This window comes from Theropithecus gelada, chromosome 1 (genome assembly GCF_003255815.1).
Source record: "Theropithecus gelada isolate Dixy chromosome 1, Tgel_1.0, whole genome shotgun sequence".
Classification (NCBI taxonomy): Eukaryota; Metazoa; Chordata; class Mammalia; order Primates; family Cercopithecidae; genus Theropithecus; species Theropithecus gelada.
Window position 1 is genome coordinate 68,950,693 of NC_037668.1, and position 8,645 is coordinate 68,959,337.

General features: G+C 45.1%; 1 protein-coding gene across 3 annotated transcripts in view; it reads right to left on the minus strand.

Moving 5' to 3' along the window:
- SCMH1 (Scm polycomb group protein homolog 1) overlaps positions 1-8,052 on the minus strand; it is a 218,081-nt gene extending 210,029 nt beyond the window's left edge. For all 3 annotated transcript variants that reach the window (XM_025397710.1, XM_025397694.1, XM_025397702.1), the window contains exon 1: positions 7,956-8,052. The gene's annotated coding sequence lies outside the window, so the exon portion shown is untranslated. The remainder of the gene's footprint in view (positions 1-7,955) is intronic.
- Positions 8,053-8,645: the final 593 nt, after the last annotated feature.

The following is an 8,645-nucleotide window of genomic DNA, read 5'->3' on the forward strand; positions in this document are numbered from 1 at the left end:
TCTCCTCACCCTCTATCTGGTGAATTCCTTCTCAATCTTTAAGATTCAGTTTAAAACCAGGCATGGTGGCTTACGCCTGCAATTTCCAGCACTTTGGAAGGCCGAGGTGGGAGGATTACTTCAGGCTAGGAGTTTGAGAACAGCCTGACAACATAGCAAGACCCCTATTTTTTTTCTTTCTGCTCTTTTAAATAATTCCACATACAATCGTTCCCAATTTTGAAAAGTTTTAAAAAATTATCTGGGCATGAGCACACACCTGCAATCCTAGCTACTTGGAAGGTTGAGCTACAGGAGATTACTTGAACTATGATCACAATACTGCACTCCAGCCTGGGCAACGGAGCAAAGTTTCTTTTTTTCCTTTTTTTTTTTTTTGAGATGCAGTCTCGCTCTGTCGCCCAGGCTGGAGGGCAGTGGCATGATCTCGGCTCACTGCAAGCTCCGCCTTCCGGGTTCACACCATTCTCCTGCCTCAGCCTCCCGAGTAGCTGGGACTACAAGCGCCTGCCACCACGCCTGGCTAATTTTTTGTATTTTTAGTAGAGATGGAGTTTCACCGTGTTAACCAGTATGGTTTCGATCTCCTGACCTCATGATCTGTCCGCCTCAGCCTCCCAAAGTGCTGGGACTACAGGCGTGAGCATCGCACCCGGCAAAACTCTGTCTCTCACAAAAACTTAAAAAATAAAAAACATTCAGTTCAAATGTCATTCTCTCTCTCTGGAACCTTTCCAAATGTCACTTCCCTCCTTCTGCCTTGGCCATCAGTTGTTCCTGCCCTAGTGTTCCCATAGTACTTTGAATATGTTTCCACCATGCCAAGATTATTTTTGTATTTTTTGCAGATACAGGATTTCACCAAGTTGCCCAGGCTGGTCTCAATCTCCTGGGCTCAAGAGATTTGACCACCCTGGCTTCCCAAAGTGCTAGAATTACAGGTGTGAGTTACCACGCTCAGTGCATTTTGAATATATTTCAACCAGAACATTAGTTACATTAGATTGAATAGGCCACTTGAATCTGCCTATATAAAATCACTTTAGACTTACAAAAACAGAAATTTTATGATTCACTCTAATATTAGTGGTGAGTAAAAAAAAATTTTATGATTCACCCTAATATTAGTATTTCTTTATACTTCTGCTATCCCCTCCCCTCCCTGTATTATGCTCATAACAAGAGTGGAATGCTATCTATTCTTTAAAAATATACATATATTTGGGAGGCCAAGGCAGACCACATGGTCAGGAGTTTGAAACCAGCCTGACCAACATGGTGAAACCCCGTCTCTACTAAAAATACAAAAATTAGCCAAGTGTGGTGGCGCATGCCTGTAATCCCAGCTTCTCAGGAGGCTGGGGCAGAATTGCTTGAATCCAGGAGTTGGAGGTTGCGGTGAGCCGAGATCGCGCCACTGCACTCCACCCTGCGAGACAGAGTGAGACTCCATCCCAAAAAACAAACAAACAAAAAACACATATAATGAAAGTTCAGATATATAAAAAGGCATAACGAATAATTAATAGATACCCACATATCCACAACTCAGTTGAAAAACATTTACTAATTCAATTTAAGCTCCCTGTGTGCCCTTCTTTGCATTATTCCTGGTCTTTTCTCCCCAACTTACCCTTTGGAGACACCTATTATCCTTAATTTGGTATTTATAATTACCATGTAGTTCTTTATTACATAAGTATGCCTCCCTAAATAATACATGCATGTTAAGCTTTATATAAATGTGTTCTGCAACTCGCCTTTTTCATTCAACCCCTTATTTGTGAGATTTGCTCATGTTTCTATATAGATCTAGTTCACTCATTTCACTATTGTATGGAATTCTATTAAGTAAATATACCACAATATTTTCATTCTTTTATTGACAGGCATTTAGATTAGTTCAAATTTTTGCTTGTAGCAATGTTGCATGAATATTTTTGAACATCCCTTTATGCATACATTGGAGAGTTTCCAAAGGGTATATACCTAAGAGTGGAATTGCTAGATTGTAGTTTATGTGCATTTTCATCTTAAGAGATATTACATAAGAATATATGAGAAACCAAGGGCGTGTATAGCCAAAGAGCACAGGGGTTTTAAGAAGATGGAGAAGTAATGGTCCAGATATAGCAGTGGGTAAAAAAAACACAGTTACCCTCACCTCTCTTCTTTGGGATGGGAGGGGTGCAGGAGAATAAGTCGCATTCATTTAAAAGGACTACAGAGGAAGTAGTATGTTCTCCATGACTCAGGAGAGAGCCTGGCTTCCACTTAAGGCCAGGACACACAAAGAGACATCCAATAAAATGGTTAACAATGTAGGAAACAGGGAAACAGGAGTTTGAGAGAACAAATGGAAGGAGCAAAAAAGCAGGGCTGTAAGAGAGTAAAAGGAAGCCAGGTCAGAACAAGAATAACAGTACGGAAGACAGACTGTTTGATTCTGGGATAAAGATAACAGGTGATAAGTCTTGCTGGGTTTATCTGGCTATAAGGTTATCAAAAGGTTTCCGGGCCCCCCAGTCCTTTGGATACCAATTTCCAGGGATGATCAGGTCCCTACATAAAATCATATTTGCATATGATCTACACACATCCTCCTATACATTTTAACATCTCTAGATTATTTATAAAACCTAACACAATACAAGTGCTATGTAAATAGTTGTTATACTATTGTTTAGGGAATAATGACAAGAAAAAAGTCTGTACATGTTCAGTACAGATGCAACCATTCCTTTTTTTCCATATTTTCAATCCATAGTTGGTTGAATACACAGATGCAGAACCCATGGATACAGAGGGCCAAATGTAACTAGTTCTAGCAGTTTACTGGTGGCTAGAGAGTTAACACTAAAGCCTTGCAATGCTGTGGTTAAATTCCCTCATTCACAGATGGGGAGAGAAAGACCCAATATTTGAGGGCCTGATATGTGACCAACATTATGTAAAGTACTTTGCACTTTATCTTAGTTAAACCTTACAGCTACATCTTCCTTCATTTTATAAACGACAAAGTAAAAGTGATCTGCCGGGGTTCTGCAGTTAATTTTTAGTGACCCTGAGGAACTCAGGTTTCCTTTCAAATCTTAATCAGTATGGTGGAATGAAAAAGACAGAATTTGAAATTAGAGCTTCTTTGGTCACTTTCTACCAGTGAGATCTTGTATGTTTCTTAACCTCACTAAGCCTATCAATCAAATAAGATTATTGCAAAGATTAACCTACAACTACAAAACAAATCTTAGATTTTTTTAACCTAAAATTGGTCTACACAGGAACTTATTTTCAAGTGTGGGATTTCTTATTTGGCTTATTGCAAACAAAAATTTGAAGTTCCTGAATTGATGCCTAAATATTTTACAGATAGTAAACTGAGGTAGGGAAAGAGCACATCCAATGTGTGGCTCCCTAATGTATCCGGAATCAACTCCAAACTGCATCACAGTTTTGGATCTTTAATACCAAGGCCCCAGCCTATCTCTCTAGCCATATTTCCTACTATTAACTTATACAAATACAATACTCAAACCTATGGTAGCTGTTAATTTTTAACAACGATACCATACCCTATGCTTTCCCTATTTTATATCTCTACCTAAATTATTTACTCTATTGAAATTGGTTCATGGCCCAAGTAAAATTCATTTTGAAAATGAAGCCCAACCTTGTTTCCAAATGTTTAGAAATGACAGCTCCCTCCTCTGAATTGCTTTATCACTTTGCTACTACCTCCCTTAGAGTACTCACTATGTTCTATTTTATAATTTTGGTAAGCATGTAAAAGGTTTATTTCAGCTAGCAGAGCATAAGCCCCTTAAAGGAAGGAAGAAAGGAACTAACATTTACTTTGTATCTATGAATCACTAATTGCTTTTCTTGTGATTTTATGTGTATGGTATGTATGTATATATTTTTTCATGTAATATTTGTGATATCCTATGAAGTACAATTTTTTCACAGATAAGGACACTGAGCTCACAGAGGCTAAATAATTTGTTTACAGTCATAAAGTTCATAAATGACAGAGTCTAGATCTGAATTTTGGTGTTTCTAACTCCAAAGCCTAGGCTCTTTCCACTATATTCTGTCTAGAAAACCATGGGTATATCTCCTCACTGCTTTATCTGATTGATCCCTACCCACCCACTAATGATCATCAGAGGAAAAAACCTCCACTGCCCTTTGTCATTAAGTATTAGCAGAAAGGATTCAATATGAGGTATGTGCCCTCCCACTTTCCAAGACTAAGAACAGATTCTTCGGAGCAAACAGAATGATTAATATGAGTACTAAATAAAGATAAAGAGATCAGAACTCTGCTTCCAGGAAGGAAAAGTAAAAAAAAAAACTATTACCTTCTCACTCTGTGTTTAAAAACCCCTTCTCCTTCGAGGTTTGCACCATCTGGCTATATCACTCTCTACCCCACCTCCTCATCTGTCATCTACCACTCTCCTGATTAATCCCCTATCTTTACTGCACCTGGGTCACATCTTTCTCTCTTCCCCACATCCCATCATCCTCAATCACTTCACTCGCCACACAGATGACTCATTCAATACACTAGCCTCGCAATTCCTTGTCATACTCAGCTTTACTGACCTTCACCTCTGCTGTATTTTAGCTACCCATAAACAGAGACCTCGCTGTCACCTAGAACAATCCCATATCAGACAACTCCGATATTCCACTTTCTGACCACATCTCTTTTTTTCTCAGCTTACTTCCACTATATTTGCTCGTTGATCTAACTCAAGAAATTGCAAAATCTTCAAGTCCAGAAATGAACTCATCATTAATTGTTTCCTGTCTCAGTTAAAATTACCAACATATCATTAATCATCCAAGGCAAAAACCTGAGCATCACACAGGACTCCTCACCCTCTCACCTGCACATACAATCAATCATTAAAACCTTATACATTTTCTCAGATTCATTTCTTTCTCTTCATCCCTACGACCGCATTTTTAAAATGTTACTTCAACCATGTCTGATAGACACTTTTCTGTAATTAAATAAAAATTAAAAAAAAAAAAAAAAACACAGTACCTACTGAATTGATTTCAGGATACTTACGCATACAAGGTCCACCATGACATGGCCTCTGCCCGTATTTCCAGCCTTATAACTTACCACTTATATCTCTACTGTTATATTCCTAGCAGTCCCAAACTGTTTGTGGTTCTCTATGCAAGCTATTCCTTTTCTCACATTGATGCCTTTGCTCAAGCTGTTTTCTCTGTTTGAAGGACACTTTCTGCTCATGTTTGCCTAGCTTACTCCTACCTATCATTTAAGATTTGGGTCAGATATCATCTCTTACCAAAGCCTTCCTTTAACTCCTAGGCTAGTCTAAGTGCACTCACCCTTGGGTAACCTTTACTCACAACCTTTACTCCCATATCTCACCTATGTGTAGTTCTCATCTTTTATTCTGAGATAATCCATTTACCAGCTCCACGAGATTGGAAATCTTTGTGCTAAGCACAGTACATAGCATAGTGCTTGACCCATAGTAGGTACATAAGTGTACAGTGAAGATTAGAACATACCAAGTTTAAATTTTCTTTTTTAAAAGATGGGGGTCTCATTTGGTCACTTGCTACGGTGTGATCATAGCTCACTGAAGCCTCAAACTCCTTGACTCAAGCGGTCCTCCTGCCTCAGCCTCCTGAGTAGCTGAGACTACAGGCATGCACCATCATGCCCAGCTATATTTTCATTTTTATTTTTTGTAGAGACAGGGTCTTGCTATGTTGCCCAGGCTGGTCCAGAACTCCTGGCCTCAGTTACCTGCCTCACCTTTCCAAAGTGCTGGAATTACAGGCACGAACCCCTGCATCCAGGCCTAAGTCTTTTAATTTTCAGTGAGATATTCACATCAATTCTTTCTCACAGTGAAGTATCCTCTACCTTTCACTCCAAGTCCTTTGCAAGGAAGGAATCAGGGCCTTTCCTCTGGATCTGTACAGTTTCACTGAGAATAGTGCTATGCAAATGTTTACCCAACTTACATAAAAGGGAACAGCATTTGCACAAAAATCAAAACTTGACATATGTGCTACAAAGTTCAAAACTACTGACCAATCTAAAAAATGAAGGCATAAGAACAAAAATAACCAATTTTGACTGCTGGTATGTGCTTGTATAAGTTGTAAAAACAGTGAAACTTTGCTTAGTACTTAAACAGGATCCCAGATGTAAGAGCTTGGCATTTTATCTACAAGGCCATCTCATCTCTACTGGGCTTAAAACATTACTAACCTGCAGAGTTGCTTAGGCAAGAGTTTGGGAGGTTGGTAAGTAAGCAACAAAAAGTGTTCTTTTTCATAGTAACTTTGGGCCTTCTGCTGGCAGTTAGAAATAGAGCAAAGAGTTCAATGTAATAAAGCATTTCCTTCTGCAACCAAATATTAAAATTGCAGTTTGGCACTAAACTGGGTCTCAATCCTTCTCAGAGTTTAAATAAAAAAAAAAAAAAGAGCTCTTCTATTTGCATGGCACATTACACTTTAATAAAACATTTTGATGTACATTAATTAGCACATTCGATACAGTGTTTATAGACATTTTTTAAAAGGAAGGAAATCCCCAAATTTCCACAAAATAAGATGTCTTTTAGTTTGTTTGAACAAACACTACTAAATGTTTTCTTTTTTTTTTTTTAAGTTCAAAATACAGTACAGAAATGAGGAAGGGAATCTAGAGTACTTTTGATTTAAGCAGGTCAATCCTTGGGGCTGTTTCGCAGAGAAACTTACTAGGTTTTGCCTCCATGCTCACTTTTAAGAAACTCTCCTTTAAGGTGATATGGGGGAAACTAAAGCTCATCCAGAGGACAGTTTAAGAGAACCACAGCAGATGAGAAACAACTGAAGGAAGTGGAAGTGAAGACTCAGGGGACATGGTTACTATCTTCAGATACCTTAACAGCTGCCCATAAGGGAAAAGAACTAGGAAGGGATGGGAGCCAGCTGTTTCTTTCAACTTATAAGCACATCTGTCCAGGAACAGAATGGGTTTCCTTTAAAGACATTCGCTTCGGAACAGTGGAAGAGGTTCCAAACGGGCTCGTCAAATTATCAGCGGGGATTTGGAGATTTTCAAAGATACTTTGGCAGGGGATGGGAGAAAGAGTCCCTAGATGACTTTTAAATTCCCTTCCAGTCAGGAGATACTCCGGAGTTCACTCATCGGCTGGAAACCCCTTTCGATGCTCTCGGGGCTGGCCCACAGCTGTGCCCACGTGTCTGGCCCCCTGGGCCGCTGGCTCTTACTTCGGTGCGGGGCCGCTCTCCCTGCCCGTTTCCGGCGAGGCACCTGGGCAGGCGGCACACCTGAGTCGGCCGGCCGGGGCCCAGCCCCCAGGACGCTGCTGCGCCCCTGCTCCCGGTGGGGGCCACGCCGCCCCGCCGACCTCTGTCCCTGCCTGCTCCGAACGCGACCCGGCCGGCCAGAAGCACAGGCATTCCCACCTCTGGCGCCGGAGGTGTCCGACTGACCAGCGCAGACGGGGTCGCGCCGCCGCCCGGCCCTCGGCCCCCAGCCAGCCTGCCCCGGCCCACCCGGACCCGCCGGCCAGGACACGGCGACCCACACTGACCACCCTGACGCCGACCCTCCAAAGGGCCCCCGGCCTTGGGTTTCCCGTGCCGGGGCCCCGGGCCGTCCCAGCCGCGTCAGGGCCGCGACCGGACCGTGGGCCCCGCCCGCCCGACCGCAGATGCAGAACCGGCCTCCGGGCTCGGGACCCGGCTGACACGGCCGAGAGAGGGCCCGGCCCCGCGCGGACCACAGACTGGCAGGCCGGCCAGACAGACGGACAGGCTAACCCGGCCCGGCGGGGCGGACGCAGCGGCCGCGCAGGTCCCGCCACCGCCCTCTGGCCCCAGGCGGCCCCTCAGGGCGCAAGCTCTTAGGCGGGCGGAGGCGGCCGCGAGGCGCTTACCTGAGGGCGCGGCGGGGGCGCGGGGCGGCTCACTCCCTTCCCGCCGCCATGTTTCCGCTACGCAGGGAGGGAGCGGGGACGCAGGGAGGGAGCGGGGACGCGGGAAGGGGGCGGGCTGGCGGGCGGCTCCGGAGAGCGGCGGGCGGGCGGCCGGGGGCTCCACCGAGCTGGCGACGGCTGCTGAGGCGGGGGCGGGGCGGGGACTCCCCGGCCCCTCCCCCGCGCCTCCCGCCGCGAGGTGGCGCGCGCCTCGGCCGTTGGGCTCGCGCGGGGGGCGGGGCGGCGCGCTGGAGGAGGGAGGGCGCGCAGGGACCTGGCCCCCCCCCACCCCGCCGGCCTGCAGACCCCGGTCCGGGGGCCCCGCTGGCGCCCGGGCCAGCTCTCGGGTACGCGTCTTGTAGATGGGTAAACTGAGGCCTGAGAGGGCGCGAGGGCGAGGACGAGGACTTGGGTTCGAATCCCGGGGCTGCCAGTAGCCCACTCCGAGGCCGCGTGGGGCTGGTGGAGGAGCCACCGGTCGGGCCCCCAAGACCGACTGACGTGGCCCTCACCTCTGGCGACCCCCGCCCGGCTAGTGGCTGGCCGTGTGGTGACCTTGGGCGAGTTACTTCGCACCGCCACCCAGGGGCCTCTTCTCCAACAGGATAGCACTGCACCGAGAGGGTAGGTGAGAGTCGAGTTAGCGCTTGG